This window comes from Camellia sinensis, chromosome 9 (assembly GCF_055761805.1).
Source record: "Camellia sinensis isolate YWXY chromosome 9, ASM5576180v1, whole genome shotgun sequence".
In the NCBI taxonomy this organism is placed as follows: domain Eukaryota; kingdom Viridiplantae; phylum Streptophyta; class Magnoliopsida; order Ericales; family Theaceae; genus Camellia; species Camellia sinensis.
In genome coordinates, this window is record NC_138969.1 from 22,028,966 (window position 1) to 22,053,760 (window position 24,795).

Below are 24,795 nucleotides of genomic sequence, written 5' to 3' on the forward strand. Positions count from 1 at the left end.
TGCTTGATATGGCTATGGTGCAAGTACCTTTGCTAGCCTGAAGCTTTGAGCCTCCTAGCATGCCTCATTTGTGATGTGTGCATGATTTGGCATCATTTGGAATGTCATTTCAGAGCTTATGTCTTTGTTATACTCCTATGTTTATCGCTCTTTCATTGCTCTTGAGGGTTATGCATTATGCCTTGTTTGTGAGCCTATGAATGAACATGCTTTCCTTCCCTTTTGAGCCTATGTTTTAACATGCTTTCGGCCTTGATTTAGCATGCCTCAACTCTGTTTTGAGTAGTTTGGGTCATATGGGATTTGTTATGCATGGTTGTAGTGCAATGGCTTTGACTAGCCTAATGATTCAAGGTCCTTAGGATGCTATACTTGTGTTGTTTGGATGATTTGGCATCATTTCACACATGATTTCAGTGCATATAGTGTAGCTACACTCTCACATTTTTCACTCCTTCAATGTGTTTGAGAGTTGTGTCTTCATACATTGTTTGTGAGCCAATGTGTATGTATGCTTGTATAAGCTTTTGGGCCCTCTTTTCAGCATGTTTTGGCCTTTGTTTTGGCATGGTGGAGCTTTGTCCATAGTTGGTTTAAGTCCATTGAGCATTGTATTGCATGCCTCTTGTATGATGCTCTTTACTTGCTTTGATGCTTTAGCCTGCCATGCATGCATTGCGTATATGATGGAACCTTGTGCATGCCACATTAACATTGTTAGATAAGCATGTTGTGTGCGTTGCATTGTGTTTGGATTGGACGTCAATCCAAACACAAGGAATGTGGCACGTTTCATACTTGAAGTGATGAAACGTGTCTCATTTCTCGGTCGCCGATGCCCTTGATTGTGTATGATAGGGTGGAGGCCCTTATGTGTTATTTGTGCATTCATTGACATTGACTTGTGCAAACTTGGCTCCTCGGCCATCGTGCATTGCGATGCTCAGTTGGTGGCCCGAGAGTCGAGTACCGCACTCCCTTGAGCTTGAGAAATGATAGGGAGGGTGGTTGTGCACACATATCTTGCAAATACACTGCTATGCCCCTTCTTGTTCTCTGTTGCAGCAAAACTGGAGTTTGGCAAAATTTCTAGTCAGCAGACCAGTAAAGGTGGTCGACCGACCACTTCCTCTAGTCTACAACAAGTTTTTCTGGTCGACAACCCACCAGAGGGTCCCTGTGTTGGAGCAAAAGCATTCTGGAGATTGGCACAATTTTCAGAGGTCAAGGCAAATACAAACAGAGGCAATTCTAGGCATGGGAATGGATTTCTAAGCGAGGCAATCAAGAGCATGCATCCTTCATTGTTCAAGGCAGAGCTGAGGCAGCCTAGTTCACATACTTCACATGCTTAGTTAGTTACCATGATTAGTTAATTTGTTAATTAATTAAAGTATTGCAATAATTAGTTGTAGCTAGTTATTCAATTTGTGTTGTGTAATAATTAGTCTAATTGGATTATTAGATTAGTTAAGTAGCTTAGCTTAGCGTAGCTAGTTAGCTTTTTATTCGCACCCTCCGTCGAGAGGGCAAATGTTGTAATAAGTGTGCATGTGTGTGATGCATGTCTTCCAACCCCACGTCTTTCTCCCTTTTACTTATCAGCTTTTGATGGTTAGTTTTAGGGCTTGTTTCAATTAGCATACTTATGCTTTGCATGCGTGCATCATTCATTTGTCTTGCATGCACCAGGCTCGGCGCATCATACAAACTGCATTGTATTTCAATACACTTACTTGAATATGTGTTCCAAAGCATGTTGTCAAGTTTTGCATTCATATTCCATCTTAGGTAGCCGAGCCTATCTCATTGCATTATTGCATGTGTTGCATTAGGCATTGTAGCACAATTAGGATCATGCATTGATTTCTAACTAGTTTTCTGTTTTGGCTCGGAGTACACTGTAAGTGTTTTCGCTTTAGCATCCTTGCATGAGTGTGAGTGTTGCCATGATAGCATGCTTGCCATGAGGCTATTTGTTTAATTACTATAACTGCATGAATGTCTGTGGATGAAGGCTTAATTGCTTGAATTAGAACAATTCATCAAATGCAAGTTTTAAGCCCACTTTGCGGAGTGGCAAAATCATGTTGTTTTCTAAGCCCACTTGAGGGTGGCAAATCCGCGTCTTAGCCTACTTGGGAGTAGCACTTTCAAACCATTTTCAAAAAAACAAGCATGAGATGTTTTGTTCCAAGTTGAGTGATTTAGTCTATACTTGTGTGCTGTGCGCATCACATAGTAATGTTAGCTAATAAACTGGAATAAGAACACATGTGTTTACAAAAACAACATATCATGTTAGTAGAGGCCGATCTTTGATCGGGCGAGCGGGGGTGCCCATTTCAGGACCTTCCCCTCTCGTACCCAAGTTCCCGAGCCGAGGCAACTTTGGTGATGACGAACACGTGGCCCTAGGCATGAGTTAGGGTTTCCTAAATTTCCCAAAACAAAATATTTAGATGGCGACTCTGAAATCTGGCAAAGCAGTCCATGTTTGGCACTTCTTGATTAAAATCGATTTTTCAAAACGTTTTGCCGAATTTAGACTCTTTGGTGATTTATCAGTCTTACATTGCACTTTGTGAGATTAGATTCAGAACCGTGACAGGAGTTCAAACTGTAGTAGCTATGAACCCAATTCGCGCCCTCTCCGAAAGGGGGGCGCGCGGAGCAAGTTCGGGTGGTCTACACACCGCCACCGCCACCGCCACCGCAACTGAGAAGGCAAATCCGGTTGCGGTGGATAGAAGAGTGGCTGGGAAGGTTCACTCGGTGGGGCAGGAGGACAACCACCCTAATGACTGAGCTAGAGACCAACATCGCGTTTTAAACCGCAATGATAAAAACTAAAGTCGCAGAAACGACCGAGCTAACGCTCTTCGTAGTGAAGAGAAAGATGCCAAGAGGAAGTTGAAAGCACGAACCGGCATCACCACTGTCTTTAAGATCCCAATTTACCGCATTCTAAATGAGATTCGAGGTGAGCCCTACGTGCGTCGGCCAGCCAAATTGGAAGACACACAGAGGGGCTTCAACTCGAGGTATCACTGCACCTTCCATGAAGAAAGGGGGCACCGAACAGAGGACTGTGTGCCACTCAAGTAACATTTGGAGGAGCTGGTGGCGGCTGGGCATCTGGACTAGTACACAGACAGGGCTATGAGGGCCGCTCCACAAGGACAGGCCGAGCCAAATGGCCTTGATGTCCTGGATGCAGCACCCAAGACGTAATCAATGTCATTCACGGTATCATCGAACCAGCGCAGGTTTGCAAGCTGAGGGGGATGATCAAGAAGGCCGAGCACGTAAGGGAAGTGCTCTCTGTTCAACCCTGCGTGAAGAAAGGAAAGACTGAGGTAAAAGACGTCTTAACTTTTTCAAGTAAAGACTTGGAGAGAATTCAAATGCCTCATAATGATGCTTTAGTGGTGACCCTTCGCGTTAAGGACTTCGATATCAAAAGAATTATAATTTACTAAGGGAGCTTGGTCGAGATCATGTATTACGATGCGTTCAAACAGATGAAGTTGGAAGACAAAGACTTGGCTCCAACAGCGTCCCCTTTGGTTGGCTTCAACTCTCAACCCGAATGGCCAATCGGAAAGATTATATTGCCGGTCAAAGCTGGGTCAGTCACGAAGCAAGTGGAATTTTGGGTGCTTAAGGTCCCATCAACCTACAACTTAATCCTGGGAAGGGGCTAGTTGCACGTCATGCAGGCAGTAGCGTCGACATATCACCAAGTTCTGCGCTTTCCAACGCTAGCCGGACAAGTAGAAATGGTTTGGGGGGACCAAGTAATGGCAAAGCAGTGCTTTGTCACAGTAAATGGCAGCCGGGCTGCCAAAGGCTTTGTTCAAAAAATAGAAGGACCAGAAAGGAAGGAAGTCCTGGAAGTTGTGGGAAAAAAGTCGAAGAGAAATAGGCTGAAGATTTGGTGGAAGTGCGCGTTGATGAGAATAATCCAAATAAGTTCTTTCTTTTGGGATCATCTTTGTCCAACGCCAAGCAGCTCAATTATGTCAACTTTTTGGTTTCAACATTGAGGCCTTTGCGTGGACGCCTTACGATATGTTTGGTGTCGACCCTAGCTTCATTTACCACCAGTTAAATGTCTTTCCAAATGCACGACCAGTCATCCAGAAAATGCGGCGCTCGGCCTTGCACCATGTCGAGATAGTGGCAGAGGAGGTCAAGAACTTGTTGGAAGCTGGGGCGATAGAAGAAGTGCATTACCCCAGATGGATCTCTAACACAATGGTAGTGCCGAAGAAGAATGGTAAATGGCAGGTGTGGGTCGATTATAAGGCAGTCAACCGTGCGTGCCCAAATGACAGCTTTCTCCTCCCGAGAATATACCAGTTGGTGGATCTAACCACTGGCCATCACAGGTTTAGCTTCCTAGATGCATATTGCGGCTACCACCAGATCGCCATGTACAAACCAGATCGAGAGATCACTTCGTTCACCACTCCAAGAGGCTTGTACTGCTACAAGGTCATGCCTTTCGGCCTCAAAAATGCCGGGGTAACTTTTCAGAGGATGGTAACCAAAATATTCGCTCCTCTTCTTGGCCGCACTATGGAGGCTTACATCGATGACATGATGGTGAAGAGCAAAGACAAGTCTCAACACCTTGCCGACCTAGCAAAAATGTTTGCCATACTCAAACATCACAAGCTACGTTTAAATGCCTCCAAGTGTGCATTTGGAGTTGGAACCGAGAAATTTCTAGGTTTTTTTGTCATAAACCAAGGAATCAAGGCCGGCCCATCCCAGCTCAAGGCAATACAAGAACTGGAGTGGCCAAACTCCACAAAGGACCTCCAACATCTCGCCGAAATGGCAGTCACGCTGAACCAATTTATTAGCCGGTCTTCATATCATTGCAGGCCCTTCTTCAAAACTTTGAAGGCCAAGTTCTTTTGGGATGACGAGTGCGACTGTGCACTGGCGGATCTAAAAGTATACCTTTCCTTGGCCCCAATCTTGGTCACACCAAAACCAGGCGAAGAACTATATCCCTACTTAGCAGTTTCTCCGCACGCGGTGAGCGCCGTGCTCATCCGCACTGAGGGAATCCAGCACCTCCCCATCTTCTACGTTAGCAAGACACTGCTCCTGGTCGAATCAAGATATCTGCCACTAGAAAAACTGGCTCTGGCTCTCATGATGGCTTCCAGAAAGCTGGCGCACTATTTTCATGCCCACACGATAGTCGTGCTAACCAAATTTCTGCAATAGGTGCTATTTGAAAAGGCAGATTTCACCGACAGAAGTGGGCCGTGGAATTGGGGCAATACGATATCAAGTTCCAACCGCGCGTGTAGACGCGCCCGTGGGCCTCAATACAGGTCGGACTCGATTTGTGTCACGGTTCTTAATCTGAACCAAAGAGTCCAAATCTGGCAAATCGTTTTGAGAAAATAGATTTTAGAAAAAGGAGTGCCAAACATGGACTACTTTGCCAGATACAGAGTCGCCACCTAAATATTTTTATGGAAAATTTGGGAAACCCTGACTCGATAACAAAGGCCACGTGTCCGTCATCACCAAAGTTGCCTCGGCTCGGGAGCTTAGGTACGATTGGGGAAGGTCAGCTATGAGCACCCCCTCTCGCCCGATCCGAAGATCGGCCTCTACTAACCGTGATATCCGTTTTTGAAAACGTTATGTGTTCTTATCCCAGTTATTAGCCTAGAATTACTATGTTATGCGCACAGCAAACAAGTATAGACTAGATTGCCTAATTTGGGAATAAGCATTCCATATCCGTTTGTTTTAAAAAAAAAATGTTTTGGAATTTGCTACTCGCAAGTAGGCTAAAACACGGATTTCAATGAGCTATTCCAACTCAGATAATCCAACCTTCACCCACAGGCATTCAAGCAGTTTATATCACATAAGCAGCTAGCCTCATGGTAATCATGCTGTTATGGCAACACTCACACGCATGCGGTATGCTAAAGCATAAATGCTTACCGAATACTCTGAGCCAAAACAAAAACTAGTTAGTAATCATATGCATGATCCTAGTTCATTTTAAGATGACTAATGCAACACATGCAAGATGCGACTAAGATAGGCACGGCTAATACACAATGACATGTGAAATGCCATAACTATCACGTATTCAATTTGGAATAGAAATGCAAATGCAGTTAGCATGATGTACCGAGCCTGGTGCATGCAAGACAAATATATGGATGCACGCATGCATAGCATAAGGTATGCTAATTTAAACATGCCCTAATCTACCTTCATGAGCAGGTAAATAAAAGGGAAGAAAGAAGTGGGGGTTGGGAGACATGTACACACTCACCCACACTTATTACAAGTTTGCCCTCGCTCGGAGGGACCAAAAGAATAATACAATTCGAATAATGAATTAACTATCCTAGCTAATTAATTATTACAAATTACCTAATTAGTTAACAAATTAACTAAGCATAAGAAAAGCAATAAAAGGGGCCTCGGGAAGAGGGTTCGATGCGCACGTGCTCGGATCTTGCTCGGAAGTGCACTGCCATGCATAGGATGCCTCTGTTTTCCCTGCTCTGCCTCCTTGAAGACTGCCAAAGTCTCAGAATTGCTTCTCTGGATACTGGGGAATGCCACCGGCTGGAAGGAATCATCACTGGCTGTGATCTGGTGGTCATCGGCCAAGAATGCATCCATCGGCCATCGATGGGTTGCCGGTCGGCACTCTATGTAGTCGATCGGCAGAAAGTGCCTGCAGAACCTGTTTGACAGCAGCAGAGGACAAGGCATAGCATGGCAATGCAATTCAAGCAATGTATGCACCATTCCTATCCCTCATCATGTGTGTGACTCAAAGGGACATGGTTCTAGGTTCTCGGACCATCAAGCGCGCATTTCCATGCGTGATGGCCTAAGGGACCAAGTGTGCATTTTTTATATGGAATGCAATGTACATGAACAAACCAATAGGACTCAACCTCTATCACAAGCATTTCAAGAGGCCAAGCATGCATGCGAATGGAATGCAATTCTAGGCACGTGAGCTAAGGATGCGACATGGCAATGCAATGCATTCATGCAATTATGCAAGCAAATATGCGAGGCAAACATGCAAACAAACAAAGGGTGGACTTAAGCATGGTTTAGGCAGCCCTCACTAAGTCCAAAAAAACAGTGGCTAAGGTGCCCAAAATGAGGGACTAATGGCATGCAAACATCCACGCAAATGATCTCCAACACTTCAAACATTAAAGAGCAATTCTCAAGCACACTTAAGAGGATGCAAACATGGACATATAGCATGCAAATTAAGCCTTGAAAATCATGCAAGAACATGGTGCCAAACCAAGCAAACAAAGTAGGCTAAACATGCAACAAATGGCCCAAGTATTCAAGGCAAGCTAATGAAGTATTTGACCACACTTAACAAGACCAAACATGGCATGAATTTAATGACCAAGAACAGAGTTTTAGCACATAAAACAAAGCCAAAAAGACCACTTAGACGTCATCTAAATGGCTTGAATTCAAAAGCATACACAAATGCACTTTCAAGGAGCATACAACATAAGCTCATAAGGCATCAAGGAGGCATCCAAGGCAAGCATACAAGCATGCTAAAGGGACTAAAATGATGCTACAAATGGTGCCAAACCACTGAAATAAAGCGAGTAATGCATGCTATACACTCACATACTTAAGGCTAACAAGCCAAAATGCAAAGGGGCTATACTAAACATGCCATGGCTGACCAAAATGACTAAGGACAGACCTCAAACATGGAAAAATAAGCATAAAAGCTTCACAAAGCTAGGCCTAAAACATGCTAGAACAATGGTTTACAACCTAAGGCATGTTAAGGCCTACACATGGCATTACAAGGTGGGTATGCTAAGCATGCATGATATACCAAAACCAACTAAAAACAGAGGCATATTATGACATAATAAGCATGAAAATCAGCTAAGGCATGGTAAACATGGGCCTAAACATGGTGCTCCCTCAAGAGGCCAAAAATGGTCCTTTTCAAGGACAACAAGGAGAGGGGATGGCCCTCTCCTCCCTAGGACCTCAAGGCACCATCCTCACCTCTGAAATCCCTCAAGATTTCAGTGGTGAGGTGGCCCAAACACCAAGGTCCCGGAGCTCACTCAAAATAGCACAAAATGGGGCCTCTCAAGGCCTAAGAGGGGTCAAACACCATCAAACAACAAAACACCCTAAACAAACTATTTAGAGGGCCTAAAAATAGAACTTTTTTATATTATACACCAAGCTCAAAAACAGTTCTAAGATAGGCCAAAATAGAATGCAAAAATGGGGAATAAAGGAACTAGTTTCTTACCCTTGTAGACTTCTTTCACAAATGAAGCTCCAGCAGCTTCTTAAGCTCCAAACCAGCCCCAAAACTCTGAAAACAATCCCTTAGAACCTCAATAGCCAAGGGAAGGTGTAATAGTAGGTGTTTGTGTGCAATACTATGAACAAATACACCTAGAACACTCAAGAGAGAGAGATATAGAGATAGAATGTATATAAGTTCTAACCCTAGAACCAGAGCTTCTAACAATGTTTTTTTTCTCTCTAAAATGTCTAACCCTAAAGCCAAGAGGGGAGGGCTCCTCTTATAGAGGAGCCAATCTTGTAAAGCTTACAAGGTAAGCTAACAAAAAGGCCATCCCTCCATACACGTGTATGGAGGGGAACAAAATGCCATACAGCTGTATTAAAATATCTAAAAAAGCAGATAAATAGTAGTCGGCTGCTCAAAATTGCCATCTTGACAAAATGGGCTGCCGACCGGCAACAAAGAATGCCGACCGGCAATATACATTGCCGATGGCAACAAAACACCAGCCGGTGGCCTCTGGCCATGGCCAGTGATATGTGGGGATGCCTCACAAGGCATTCCCTGCCCCTCCAAGGCAAAACACAAGTGTTTGGTGCAAAACCAGACACTAAACAGTCGAGTCGAGAGATCCTGAGGCAAGGTGCGCAAGCCGACACCTCCGGGAACTCAAGACGAACACAAACATGGATGATCACCGAGTGTTCAAACGGTGACGTCCCAGTCTTGAGGACGGTCAAAAATGGGGTGTCTACAGTTGCCCCTCTTTGACAGAACTCGAAAGTCATAACAATGACGGGAGTGAATGTCAAAGCCCAGAGACGACCCATTTTGGACAAGGCCGAAGACTTAGACAAACATGCACTATAAACAAGATATGCGCCCGAAGGCGGGGGCAAAATGCAAGACAGTGCACAGAGCTGGACATAACTTATGCTCATGCAAAGAAAGCTGTAACGAAGCACACATGCGACAGTTTTAAGCTAGCATACACCAAACTACACTGCAATGCAGAAAGGATGTAAGAGAATTATGCAATTCTCAATACGTCTCACTCGGAGGATACAATACCTGTGCGGCTCGTCTGGTTGCACTAGCCTCAAATGAACCGTACATACAATATCGTGCCTGTAAAGAAAACAACTCAACAGGTACGATGTTATTAGCAACATGCATGACAACGCAAAAATGGATGCAAAATGATATACAATATATACAAAACAATGTATAAACAATGCAAATAAAGATGCAATGTAACTGAAACAATGCAAACTATATGCAAAGCGATTGAATCATGACCCAATCATGAGCGGTTCGAAACCACACCTATGTCAAATAGATTGATGGAGGTAACAAGTCTGTCTACCATAGAACGGTCTACTGAACTATGAGTAATGTAGACGGACACAAGAACAAGTATTGGGGGGGAATGACAAAGGTGGGGAAACGACCCGCTGGGGAAAGGATAATGATCCTAATGCCGAATGCAACAATTACACTACAATGTAATATATAATGAAAATGCTAGGGAAATGGCAATGGATATGGCACGCGGGCCAAACCAAATCTTGCCTAGGCAAAGCATGTACACGTACAAGCCACGTCTAACATAGAACGGTCCACTAAACGATGCTTCGACACAAGAAGTATGGGCACATACCGGACCAAGCTCAATCATGGAAAGGCGCGAGCCATAGATGAAAGGCGATGCAATGAATGCACGCAAGCTACAATGCAATGTGCACTGGGATGGAAAAGATACAATGGATATGGCCTGCAGGCCAAACCAAATCTTGCCTAGGAAGGGCACGTACACATACAAGCCGCGTCTAACATAGAACGGTCCACTAAACTATGCTTCGACACGAGAAGTATGGGCACATACCGGACCAAGCTCAATCATGGAAAGGTGCGAGCCATAGATGAAAGGCGATGCAGTGAATGCATGCAAATTACAATGCAATATGCATTAGGATGGAAAAGATACAATGGATATGGCATGCGGGCCAAACCAAATCTTGCCTAGGAAGGGCACGTACACGTACAAGCCGCGTATAACATAGAACGGTCCACTGAACTATGCTTCGACACGAGAAGTATGGGCACATACCGGACCAAGCTCAATCATGGAAAGGCGCGAGCCATAGATGAAAGGCGATGCAATGAATGCACGCAAGCTACAATGCAATGTGCACTGGGATGGAAAAGATACAATGGATATGGCCTACGGGCCAAACCAAATCTTGCCTAGGAAGGGCATGTACACGTACAAGCCGCGTCTAACATAGAACGGTCCACTGAACTATGCTTTGACACGAGCAGTATGGGCACATATCGGACCAAGCTCAATCATGGAAAGGTGCGAGCCATAGATGAAAGGCGATGCAGTGAATGCATGCAAATTACAATGCAATATGCACTATATTCTGATGATGCATGACAATGCAACTATTTACGATGATGCATGACAATGTAAATGGACTGTGCACATCAATGCACTAAAGGTCTTGCACCTTCCGAGGATTTAAGGTCTCCTAGACCGTGTATACAGTAACTATACGGCTCGTCTAGTTGCACCGACCTTAAATGAACCGTACATACAATATCGTGCCTGCAAAGAAAACAAACTTAACAGGTACAATGTGATTAACAATATGCATATTAATGTATTTGAAAATGCGTGACAACGCGAAGCAAGTAGGAAGCATAACAATGCTGTGAAGGCACAGACATGTAAGTGGAGCACGCGGTCTATGCAGGCAATGAAATTGATTATGAGAATGCGGTCCACGCAAGCAATGAATTTGGACATAAAAATGTGGTCTACGCAAGTGGAACATGTGGTATACGCAGGTAATGAATTTGAACACAGGAATGCGGTCCACGCAAGCAGAACATGCGGTCCACGCAAGCGGAACATGCGGTCTACGCAGGTAATGAATTCGAACACAAGAATGCGGTCCACGCAAGCGGAACATGCAGTCTACGCAAGTAATGAATTTGAACAAACATGCGGTCTACGCAAGCAAAACATGCGGTCTACGCAAGCAAAACATGCGGTCTACGCAAGTAATGAATTTTGAACAAATATACGGTCTACGCAAGCAAAACATGCGGTCTACGCAAGTAATGAATTTGAACAAACATGCAATCTACGCAAGCAAAACATGCGGTCTACGCAAGTAATGAATTTGAACAAATATGCGGTCTACGCAAGCAAAACATGCGGTCTACGCAAGTAATGAAATTGAACAAACATGCGGTCTACGCAAGTAATGAATTTGAACAAACATGCGGTCTACGCAAGCAAAACATGCGGTCTACGCAAGTAATGAATTTGAACAAATATGCGGTCTACGCAAGCAAAACATGCAGTCTACGCAAGTAATGAATTTGAACAAACATGCGGTCTACGCAAGCAAAACATGCGGTCTACGCAAGTAATGAAATTGAACAAACATGCGGTCTACGCAAGCAAAACATGCGGTCTACGCAAGTAATGAATTTGAACAAACATGCGGTCTACGCAAGTAACGAAATTGATTGAATGCATGCAAAATGCAATGAGATGCGCAAAACCGCGCGATGCGTTTTAGACAACGCGAGCGCACAAGACAGTGCGATTGATATGTGATGCACACGGGGCAACTTTTGAGTTTTGCAAAAGCCAAAAGGATACGGCAAGGATACACCTTGCACGAATTCGAGTGCCACGCACAGAAGACACGACCCGAGGTCAAAACGGAGGCCGGCTGAGCGTCGGAGATGCACTGTTCTGCACTGTTTTGAGCAATGAAGGCCCTGAACCACGGATATAACCCAAACAAGGATGTAGGAGGATCAAAAACCATTGTAGGAGGCCACCAGATGCCCACCGGCCATCAGAATGCATCACCGGCCGTCCATCGGCCTTCATAAAATTCCATTGGCACAATATATTGCCGATCGGCAAAGAGTGTGGCCGACCGGCAAAAACTCCCTGTTCGGGGCAGTTTTGACATTTCGGCCGCGGGTCTTTAAATATAGGGCCTCTAGCCCTATATTTCTCACATCCTCTTGCTCGAAAATTGCCTCTCTCTCTCTCTAGAGTGTTTTCGTCCTTCGATCTCCTCGTTTTCTTGCGTTCTAGCTCCCATTTCGTTGTTCGATTCGCGATCTCCTTCGCGTTTCGGACATTTTCAACCGAACGAAACTTCGTTTCGGTGTTTGTTTTTTGATTTCCGCCACTCGGGGCTTGTTTCCCTCGAGTTCCTCTCGATCTCTATACCTTTTCCACACTCCGGCTTTTCCGGCCCTTTTCGACCCTCTCGGGGTTTGACTTTTTGTTGACTTTTCGCATTCTTGCCCTGTTTTTCATCTTCCGGCCATTTTCACATTTTCTTCGAGATGGCGGATGACCTTCCACAGGGCGGGATCCCTCCAGAGCACGAGATGGACCCTAAGGCCGAGCCCTTGCCACTCCGCGTCCGGCCGTTCAATCCGGAGACCTACAGGCCTGCGGTTCACGTGATGCTTCCTGACGGACTACGCCAGTTCAGGAGCTTTGATAAGCACGTGCCACCCGAGCTACTGCTACGTGAGCCTACCTCTCACCTGTCCTTCGGCGCTTCCGAGGTAACTTTCCTTCTCTGCTTTACTTTCTGCAATGTAGGATGCTGTAGACACCCCATTTTTTACCGTCCTCAAGACTTGGGCGTCACCGTTTGAACACACGGTGATCTTCCATGTTTGTGTTCGTTTGGAGTTCCCAGAGGTCTTGGCTCGCGCGCCTTGCCTAAGGATTCCCGAACTCGACCGTTTAGTGTCCGGTTTCACACCGAACACTTGTGTTTTGCCTTGGAGAGGCAAGGTAGGGCTTGTAGACCATCCCCACCCACCATCGGCAGTGGCTAGAGGCCACCGGCTGGTTTTTGCTGCCACCGGCAATGTATATTGCCGGTCAGCACTATTTAGTTCCGGCCGGCACTCTTTTTGGCCAAGATGGCATTTTTGGCCGGCCGATTGCTGTTCATCTGCTTTTGCAGATATTTTTAGACAGCTGTCTTGCTTTTTCTCCCCTCCATACACGTGTATGGAGGGATCTCCCTCTTATGAAGCTTGTCTTGTAAGCTTTACAAGACAAGAAGTGCCATAGAGAGAGAGAGGGGTCTCTTGGCTGGAGAGGTGGGACATTTTAGGATATTTTGAGAGCTTAGACAGCCATTGTTAGGGTTTGAGTTCTAGGGTTAGGGTTTGTTACACCTTATCTCTCTCTTTTTCCCTCTTGTGTGTGTTTTAGTGCACTTGTGTCTTATTATTGCACACAAACACATAGTGTTTCACCTTCCTTTAGCTCTTGAGGTTCTAAGGGACTGGTTTTGAAGTTTTGGAGTTGGATTCAAGCAAAAGGAGGCCATTGGAGCACCATTTGTGAAGGGGTCATCAAGGGTGAGAATCTAATCCCATTTTCCCCCATTTTTGCATTGATTTTCTACCTATCTTAGAGCTGTTTTTGTGCTTATTGTATAACACAAAAAAAGTTCTATTTTTAGACCCTCTTTGTTGTTTATTAAGAGTGTTTTGTTGTTTGAGGGTAGTTGACCACCCTTAGGCCTTGAAAGGCCTCATTTTGAGCCATTTTGTGCTAGCTCCGGGATTTTGGTGTTGAGATCTCTTCACCACTGAAATCTTAAGGGATTTTAGTGGTGAAGATGATGCCTTGAAGTCCCAAGAAGGAGAGGGCCACCCCCTCTCCTTGTTGTCCTTGAAAGGGGCATATTTTGGCCTCTTGAGAGAGCATTATGCTTGAGTGTGTGTTGAGCATGTTTGGGCTGTTTTTCATGCTTATATATCCTTAATATAACATGACTTTAAGTTGGTTTTGGTATTCCATGCATGCTTAGCATAGTTGCCTTGTAATGCCGTGTTTATGCCTTAATGAGCCTTAGGTTGTTAGCCTTTGTGGGAGCATGTTTTAGGCTTAGTCTTGTGAAGATTATGTGCTTATTTTGCCATGTTTTAGGTTTGTCCATAAGTGTTTGGGTTGATTTTGGCATGCTTGATATAGCTCCTTTGTATTTGGGCTTGTTAGCCTTGAGTATGTGCATGTGTAGCATGACATCTTTGCATCGAATTGGTGATTTGGGGTCCCTCCACATGTTATTTCAGCCCCATTTCCATGCTTGTTTGATTGCCTTGCATGCCTCTTTAATGCTTTGGAAGCTTGTGTAGCAATGCTCCATGTTTTGGTGTCTATGTATGCCTTTGTATTTGGGTCATTTAGATGCCATCTAAGTGGTCCTTAGGCCTTGTATTGATGCCCCAAAACTCTGTTTTTGGTTGATAAGCTCATACCATGTTTAGTCTTGTAAGTGTATTTCAATGCTCCTTGGATTTGCTTTGAACACTTAGACTATTTGTTGCATGTTTAGCTTGACTTATTGCTTGGTTTGGTACCATGTATTAGCATGATTTTCAGAGCTTATGTTGCATGCTTTTAGTCCATGAATGTCTCTTTCAAGTGTGCTTGAATGTTGCTTGCTTTGTGCCTAAGTGTTGGGTCTTAACATGTGTATGTGTGTATGTATGTTTAGCCTTCATTTTGGGGCATTATGGCTACTGTTTTGGGGCCATATTAGAGCTGCCTAATCCATGTATAAGTCCATCTTTCCATCGGTTTGCATTGCCATATGTATGCTTGTATGCTTGCATAAGCTTGTTGACATGCCATGTTGCATCCTTAGCTTGTATGCCTAGGTTGCATTGCATCTTGCATGCATGCCTTGTTCCTTGAATCGATGATAGGAATTGGGCCTTCTTTGGTTTGATTTGGTTTGCATGCATTTGAAATCAAAGTTGCATACTTGGTTCTTTGGGCCATCATGCATGAAAATGCGTGATTGGTGGTCCAAGAATCGAGGCACATGCCCCTTTGAGTCATTATCATGATAAGGGACATGGTTGGTGCATACATGCCTTGAATTGTGCTGCCATGCTTTGTTTTGCCCTCTGTTGCTGTGAGTTGCAGGTTCTGCAGGCTTTCTTTGCCGACCGGCAGTGTAAGGTGTCGGCCGGCAATCTTTTCTCTGCTATCAACTCCATTTTGTGTCGATGACCATATACCACTGCCGGTGGTAATTCCACTCGGCCGGTGGTACTCCCCAGTGTCCAGAGATGTAATCCTGAGGTTCTGGCAGCCTCTAGAGGAGCAGAGGAAAGAAAACAGAGGCAGCTTGCGCATGGCGGCGCGTTTCCTGAGGTGATTTATCTGCTTTTCTTAGTTTATTTAATTTGTTAATTAAATTAATTAATTTGTAATATTAATTAGCTTGCGTAGTTAATTAATCTGTAATATTTATTCGATCCCTCCGAGTGAGGGTAAAGATGTAATAAGTGTGCGTGAGTGTGTGTATGTCTTCCAACCTCACGTCTTTCTTCCCTTTTATTTACCTGCTTATGATGGTAGATTAGGGCACGTTTAAATTAGCATACCTTATGCTACGCATGTGTGCATCCATACATTTGTATTACATACATTAGGCTCGGTACATCACGCTAACTGCATTTGTACTTCAAATTCTAAACTGAATATGTGATAGTTGTGTATTTCTCACATGCCATGTTTAGGATAGCCAAGCCTATTCTAGCAACACTTTGTATGCGATGCATTAGGCACTTAACATGGACTTGGATCATGCATGTTTTGCTAACAAGTTCTCTATTTTGGCACGGAGTACGATGTAAGTATTTCCGCTTTAGCATATCGCATGAGTGTGAATATTGCCATGACAGCATGCTTAACATGTGGCTAGATGCTTATGTGTTATAAACTGCTCGGATGCCTGTGGGTGGAGGTTGGATTGTTTGAGTTGGAAAAACTCATTGAAATCCGTGTTTTATCCTACTTGCGAGTAGCAAATTCCAAAGCATTTTCAAAACAAACGGATATGCAATGTTTCTTTCCAAATTAGGCAATCTAGTCTATACTTGTTTGCTACGCGCATAACATAGTAATTCTAGGCTAATAAATGGAATAAGAATACATAACGTTTTCAAAAATGGATATCACGGTTAGTAGAGGCCGGTCTTCGGACCGGGCGAAAGGGGGTGCTCATCGCTAACCTTCCCCGATCGTACCCAAGCTCCCGAGCCGAGACAACTCCGGTGATGACGGACATGTGGCCTTCGGCACCGAGTCAGGGTTTCCTAAATTTCCCCATTTTAAAAATATTTAGGTGGCGACTCTGTATCTGGCAAAGCAGTCCATGTTTGGCACTACTTTTTCAAAAATCTGTTTCTCAAAACGATTTGCCAGATTTGGACTCTTTGTTTCAGATTAAGAACCGTGACACAAGTCGAGTCCGAACTGTAGAAACCCCAAATGAACAGAACGGGACTCATCCTCCCGGGGCGTTCGGGGACGTCTACAGTTTCTGGCGACTCTGCTGGGGAGTTTAGAGAGCTTGACTCGAACTCATGATATCCTGTTTTGATTTCATTTATGTGATTCTTTTCATTGCAGGTGCATTGGTGCGCCTAGGAACACAGTGTTTGCCATCTGCCATTCCTGAACGGTTTGCTGGAGGCTTGTCTTGTCAAGGCATGTCCATAAGGCTGACCGGCTATGGGCTCTGACAGCATGGGAACACAAACCCCGGTTTACCGGGGCACCCTTTTTGACCATTCGACCTAGTTCATATTCGGATCCATAGTGACCATTCCAAATTAGGACAGGTTGCTCACCCGATGTTAGGTTGTTTGAAAACCGCTGTGTGCATAGTGAAACCCTAGTTCCTGACAAAATAGGATAGGGAAACCTACCCCAACATAGGGGTGTTTTGGCTCTCACTTACTTGCTATGTGCTTTTAGAGTGTATCTCTACAGGAACGCATATACCAGTTTGCGAGTTTGAGTATCGGGCCCGAGGGCACCAGAATCAGTATTGTTGAGAATCAGTTATCAGGAATCAGTTATCTGCGGGTATCGGGTTCAGTTCGTGGGAACAGAAATCTGGGAACAGTGATTAGCAGTAGGGTACAGTTGTCTGGCTACACCCGTGTTTGATCAGTTTGGGCTAAAATGCTGTCTGTTTTTTCTTTCAAGGTTCGGAAAGTTGCAGAGTTGATACAGAATAGCCAGTGTCTCCCCTTTGCTGAGGCAGGATTTATGGCGGCACAAAATTCAGAAGAAGTTGTGGTTATGACGGCTGCATTGGAGCGGGGGACCGCTCCGTAGAGTGAGGCCAGCATCAGTATGTCACACCCACCCAGGTCGCCCATTGTGCACCCGGTCTGGGCTCCCCAGTTATATCAGGCTCGTGAGCCCACCACCTTTGAGTTGATGGGAATGATAGGGGACCTCCAAAGGTCTGTGGCAGACCTCGCCTATGGAATATCGGCTTCATCGCCAGCGGCGCCGTATGCCGGGAATTTCGTACCACAGGAGCCCCCGCTACTGGGGCGGATTGTGATAGAGCTTAGCCAGCCAGAGGTGGCTTCCAGCTACAGCCGCGACATGCCAGCACCGACCCAGACCCTTGATCAGGCTGAGGCCAGCGGAAAAGACAAGGCAAAGGTAGACGCCGATCCTATTGAACAACTGCTGTGGGCAGTTGAGGCTCCGAAAGTCAGAGGGATGAACAAGCAACAAACATCCGCAATCATGATCAAAGCTGTGGATGATGCTTTCCCCACTCCAATCAAAGGCAGTTCAAGCTAGGTAGAAAATCGGGATGGGCCCCGTCATGCCCAGACAATGCCTGTAGTTCCCAACCCTGCACCGGGAAAGGTTCAAAAAGCCAAGGCAGCGCCAGCCGACCCCTTCGCCAGCGCATCTGGTAAGAATCCTCAAACCTCAAAGTACCTGCCCCGAGGGCGCAGGGTCTTTCACGACCTCCACATGCCTTTGTCTAGGGCATTACTAATATTGGCGAAGAATGGGCATCTTAAGCCTTTGGAGCCCCGGCCACTCCCGAAGAATCTCCCCGCCACTCATGATGCTACCTTGTACTGCGCGTACCATCAACAGTCCGGTCACAATACCGATGGATGTTCCCGCCTTCGTCATAAAGTGTAGGATTTGATTGATAACAAGGTTATCCTTCCACCCACCCCGGCCAAGTCCGTCACCACCCAGTTGTTGGATTTCGAGGGCTCAGATACTGCGAGTATGTGAAGTGGACCGCCTGCGGGCAACATTTGGTGTATTTTTGAAGCGTCTGGCACGCATTTTTGAGCATCGGTGAAACCGAGTTTTGTAAATCCTGGCTTGGATGTTGAGTCAGTCTTTTGTTTTGGGTCTGTCTCTTTGTCTTGAGTCAGTCTTTTTTTGCTTAAGGGTCTGTCTGGTTGTATCGAGTCAGTCCCCGTTGTATATAATACTAGGTGATTCTGGGGTTGTTGTCCCGAACGCCATTTTGTTATTATTTGTTTTTGTTTTGAGTCTGTTTCTGCCGAGGGGCCAGTTGCACCAACAAAGCCGATTGAAACAGCTGTTGCTATCTCAAACTTCATGCTTGCTTTCAGCATAAGTGCCAGAGAATTTGATTGGGCTGACAGTACATCTCGCCTGCTCTCCTGCGCGCCAAACTCATTGCATTAACCTAAGTTTTCCAAAAACAAACTTTTTGAACACTGCGGTGATGAAAACGAAGAGGAAGGAATTCCTCGGGTTTTGCAAAATTTTGATCATTTTGAGAGAGAGAAAGGCGTGCTAAGCCTTTTAATGATGAAACCATGCTTGTCGGCGTGAGTACTGAGAAGGATCCTGGCCTGATCCAGATTGGTTCCACACTATCTTCGGCGCGAGCGATTCGTCGCTTTCTTAAAAACTTTCAAAAACAAATGTTTTACGCGGCCCTGTGAAGACCTATGTGGAATCGCTCTTGAGATTGCGCAGCCTAGGATCGCTCTCGGCCTCAAGATTCAACTCACCCGCTCCGAACCTTGGACCCGTTCAGAACATCTAAACGGCCGATTGTCAGAGAAGGCCCGTGTGGCCAATTTTGAAGCAGCCCTCGACCAAGAGGCGCAGAAATTGAATCAGAAGGAGTGGATCTCGCCGGAAGAAGCTCGTGGAGCAACCGGGATGGATTCTCCGCAAATCAGCACAACAGCCGTTCTCCTGGACACAGAGAGGCTTCAACTTCAAAAAACCATTTGACATGGACTTGCTACACTTTTTACCCTTTGAGAGGCTCGCTGGGCCGAAAACCCGGAAGGGCGACCCAGGCAAAAGTTAGAGCAAGAGAAAAATACAAAAAAGCAAAAAATACAAAAAAGAAGAAAAGAAAAGAAAAGACAAAAAATGCAAAAAAGAAAAGAAAAAGAAATGAAAAAGAAATGGAAAATGAAAAGAAGCTCGCAAGGTCAAAAACCCGCATTGGGCGCCTTGGCAAAAGTAAGAGCCAAACAAAGTGAAGGTTAAAATACCCGAGTGTACCTTAACCGGAACTACGTAAGGCTTGATTCCCATGTTTGGGATACAAAGGCAACTTCATCACGAAGTCCAGCCCCCAACGCTTTCATAGCGTCTCAGTCCATGCAATGGTTTCGATTTCATCCCAAAGTCCAGTGGCCAACACCCTTCAAGGTGATTGTGTCCATACATGTGTTGTGACCGTCTTCGTCATCACTGTGTCCAAGAGCTCGACCACCGCCAATGAAGACTGTCTGCGGATTGCTGCGGCACCATCCCAAACAAGGGGCAACTTTCCGTTGCCACAAGCCGTCGTGAGACGCCATTCAAACTAGGGGCAACTTTCCGTTGCCTCCCACCCCCCCTTCGAACCAGGGGCAATTTTCCATTGCCTCCGATCCGAGGTTGCGCGTCTCAAAGAGTAAGCTCCATGCTTGTTGAGCATCAGCTGTTTGAAAAATAGTTTTTGAAAATTTTTACTGAGGTTGACTATTTTCTCGAAAACTATTCCATTTTTCAAAACTGGACCGTTGTCTTGGATCCAAAAAAAGGAAAATTTCCAGTGCTTACTGCCTGACTTGCACGGTTTTCAAATCAAAAATCGAACAAGTACGTTAATCCAACTCTCATTTTGATTAAAACTGTTTTAGTAGAAAGCAAAAACAAAAATGGTTAAAATGATGAACTAGGGGCACAGTTGAGTCAGGCGTTCTGTCTTTCCCCCGTCATCGACGTACTTGCCAGAAGAGCGCTCTACTCGTCAGAAGAAATAGCTGTGAGCTAACGGTGTTGAGCATGAACCCACACCTTTCTGTTTATCCATCAATCACCCCGGGGAGGGATGAAAAATGAGAGAATGAAGAATAGAGAGGTGTAAGTTGAGAGAAAAGTGAGGAAAAGGGGTTTTGAGAAAAAAATCCGAGCTCGAGAGCCGAGTGATGTGAGAATCACAGATCAGACAGGGTGGGAAACAATACCCAGTTCGAACTGACTCCTCGTGGTCCGAGGTCCCCCCATCGTCGTTTACGCGTCTGTGTGTCGTGTCTCTTTCATTAGACGGTCTCGTCTTTTGTTTGTAGTCTTTCCCGAGCATGTCTCGTTGTGTTTAGGTCCTGTACCCCTTTATTTGAGTCCTCCCCGCTGTGTTCAGTTGTAGGCTCGATATCCTGGTTTGAAAAACCCTCATTTGATTTCAAAAATCATTTATGCTCAAGAATGTTGTGCCATTCTCTACATTTGAGCGTGTTTCGACTCCAACCGGTTCCATCTTTGAGGTCCGTCCTGTTATATTGGGCCGTTTGTTCAGAATTTGCCGTGTGCAGAATGAATCGAATGCTGTGTTATGGGTCGTATGCAGATTAATCCCCCAACAGAGTAAGGGCTATGTGTCCAAGAATTAGGCGGTGGGTTGCTTGGGTTATTTTGGCTGTTGGCTGTTTAAGTTATCTGATTATTGCAGTGCAAGTGTTTAATTTTCAGACAACCAATCAATTTCATTTACATTGAGGTGTAACATGATGAGATGCGATGCAATGCATGAGATGTGTAAATGTAAACACTTTTTCAGATAAAAAGTCCGTTTCATTTCATTATCTTTTCAAATGTACAAGTTTTGGAAACAAAATCTGCCTGTGGCAGTACAAGGTAATCTATCTACCAACAAAAAGAAAATTACAAGAAAGAAGAAAGATAACAAAAATCTGCATCCATGTCAAGCACTCCGGGGGGGCCGTCAGTCCGTCCTAGTCCTCTTCCTGGACGAGGGTCCAGGAGCATCATCAGCATCGTCGTCAGAGCCCGAGCTAGAACCGTCTCCGGTCTCCTCCTCCGATGACTCGGACTCCGCCTCTACCTCCGCCTCTGACTCCTCGTCGTCGTCATCATCCGGGACTGGAGCTCGCGAGCTACTCCCGACATGAGTACGCCCTCCCCTGGTACGGGGAAATATCCTGCCCTCCTCATCTCTCCCCTGAGCAGGGACAGAAGGTCCGGCTGGAGCACCTCCTGCCATGGGAATCTGGAAAGGAGGCTGAAAAAGTACACAAAAGGGAAATGCATCAGTATACTGTAGACAGTTTATCAGTGCAGAATACAGTGTATGAGTGCAGTGTGAGAATGCCGTGAGCAGTTTATCAGTGCAGAATGCAATGCCGAGTACAGTGTATGAATGCCGTGAGCAGTTTATCAGTGCAGAATGCAATGCCGAGTACAGTATGAGAATGCCGTGAGCAGTTTATCAGTACAGAGTACAATGCAGAATGCAGTGTATGCAGTGTATCAGATGCTGTGAGATCAGTGTATCAGGTGTTGTGCCATGCGTCAGATTATGTAAAGCAGTGTATAAATGGTTTGAGGCCAGTGTCAGAAGGACATACCGGTATGCTGTAGAGGGCTAGGAGATCAAATGTCCGCTGGAGCATCCCCATCATCGAGGCATTCATCGCCAACGACTGACGGGTGTACCCAGAAGAAGCCTGCAAAAGTATCAGATGCATCAATATTCTGTGGAATATCAAGTAAACTGAGATGAATAACTGTACGAAGTGCAGTGATACGTACCGGAGGTAAGTCGGGGACATCAATGAACTCGTGACCAGCCGGTGGAGGGGCGAAGGGGATCTGATAGGTCGACCCACCCTACCCCTGGAAAGTCAGTACAGCAGGCAGGGCAGGCCAGCCAGCTCCCCGTCCTCCCTGCACTCCACCCCTACCACGGACCCGGGCCCTCCTCGAAGATCCAGCCCCCGCTCCCGCTCCGGCCCCAGCCGCCGATGCCACAGGCCTGGCCCCCTCTGCTCGACGGCCGCTCAGGGGGCGCATCAGGTACGTCCGCACGTATTCCTGATAATCTCCAGTGCCTCGGAAGCCGGCCTCCTCCCAGCCGATGGAGTAATCATCCAGCTGCTCAGTGGTGAGCCCCTCGGTCTCCCTCATGTCTGCAGGAGGGGGAACCGGGACTATCTGCTTAGATAACCCTAGGGTCTGGCGTAGAAAACGCTCCCCCAGGTACCAAGCCCGACAGACCGGGCCCTCAAGCAGAATCCGGAAACGCGAGGTCTCCTCCGCACCAGGGAACCGACCCCGCATCGCCGCCGGCATAGGAGCCCACGGCCGCCAAGTGATCTGAAAATGACAGACAGTTTGTTATCTACTGTTATTGAAATATACAGTTGAAAAGCGAAGCTTAAAATGAACTGAAAGTAAAGCATACCTCCGCAGGGGTGATGGTGTCGAAATATCGGCGGAAGAAGCCGAATGTCTCCCGTGGTCGCCGGGTGCATCTCCCGTCGAAACGACTCGAAAACGGGACGGCCAGGGGAGTCTCCGCAACTGGCACGGGGGCAAGCCTAGGAAAGTAGGCGTAAACCCGCAACTGCAAAACAGATGTCAGTATGACCGTCAGATAAAGCAGAAATGGCAGAGCCGTGTGTTGTGCAGTGTATTGTGTGCAGTGTACAGTGTGAGCAGTGTACAGTCAGTGTAAAGCAGAATGTATGTGTGTGCCGTGTGTACAGTATACAGCAAGTATAGAGCAGACTACAGTGTGTGCAGTGTACAAAGTACAGAAAGTACGAGACAGAAATGAAAAAGCGGAGAAGAAATGTACCTCCCAAGCCCGCCAGTAGCCTCCGAGTAGCTGGCCGCTGCTGCGCGAAGCCGAGCTCATGTACCCGTAAAGGGTGGCCAGAGCAGCGCTGCCCCAATCATAGTGTAAGATGTCCCGGACGTCCACCAGTGCGCTGAGAAGACAGAGGGGCACGGTGTTCGCCCGGTCGGCGAAGATGGTAGTCCCGAACAGGAACATGAGGAAGCCGCGAGCATACCTCTCCACGTCCTCCGGGGTCATCTGCGCCTCCTCCTCCAACACAGGATGGACTCGAAACTGGACCTCGAACCAGGAGTATCAGACGAAACCTGGGCGAGCTAGGGGTGGCGCCTCCCCCAGTAGATGGACCTGAGCGGCGGTCCACTCATCCATCGCGATGTCAAATGGGATCGGATCACCTCCCGCCCCGATGCCTGTGAGCATCGAGAAATCATGAGGGGTCATCGTCATATCCCCCGCAGCAGAGAAATGAAAAGAATCGGTGGTGTCCCACCACCTCTCCGCCAGAGCAGCCAGGAGAGGTCTGCATGTGGAGAGCCTGGAGAGTCCTCGGCAGAAGGCGCCGAAACCCGCTCGATCCACGATGCGTCGGACCGCGTCAGGGAGCTCATCATACCACTCCCGTGCACCAGTATTCCCATACCCGCGAATGGTATGGTAACCCTCCTGTAAACAGAAAATAACAATTGCAAGACAACATTGAAAATGCAGTTTTGAAAGGACAGATATAGCATGTATGCAAGTTTGTCGAATTCAGGCAAATACTGGGTGCCGGTGTGCTTACAGTGAAATACGTGTGATGTGTCAGCGTGTTTGGGTGTTTCAGAACAGATATAGCATGCATGCAGGTTTGACAGATTCAGACAAATACTGGGTGCCAGTGTGTATGCAGTGAAAAACAGTGAGTGCAGTGTGTTTGAGTGATTCAGGGCTAGTGCAGTGTGTGTGCATGTGTCAGTCTCAAACAGATATCAGTTGTATGTATGTTTACAGTCAACTACGGTCTACAGCATATCAGTTTTCAGCAGTTAAAGAATACAACTAACTATGACAGTTTTTGTATCCTACATTGCGGAAAGTAAAGCAGAAGACAGAGAGTTACCTCGGAAGTGCCGAATGAAATGTGGGAGGTAGGCTCACGCAGTAGTAGCTCAGGCGCCACATGCCTCTCGAAGCTCCAGAACTGACGCAGGCCGTCGGGGGGCAGAACATGGATCGCCGGCCGGTAGGTCGCCGAGTCGAACGGGCGCTCGTTCAGTGGTAAGAGCTCGACCCCGGGATCCATCTCATGGTCCGGGGGAGTCCCGCCACGTGGAACGTCGTCCGCCATGTAGAGAATGGTTTGAAAATGGCCGGGAAAAGGAAAACCGGACCGGAATACAAAGAGTCAACCGGAAAGTCAACTCCTGAGAGGGTCGGAAATGACCGGGAAGGCCGGAATGTAAAAAGGCACAGGAATGA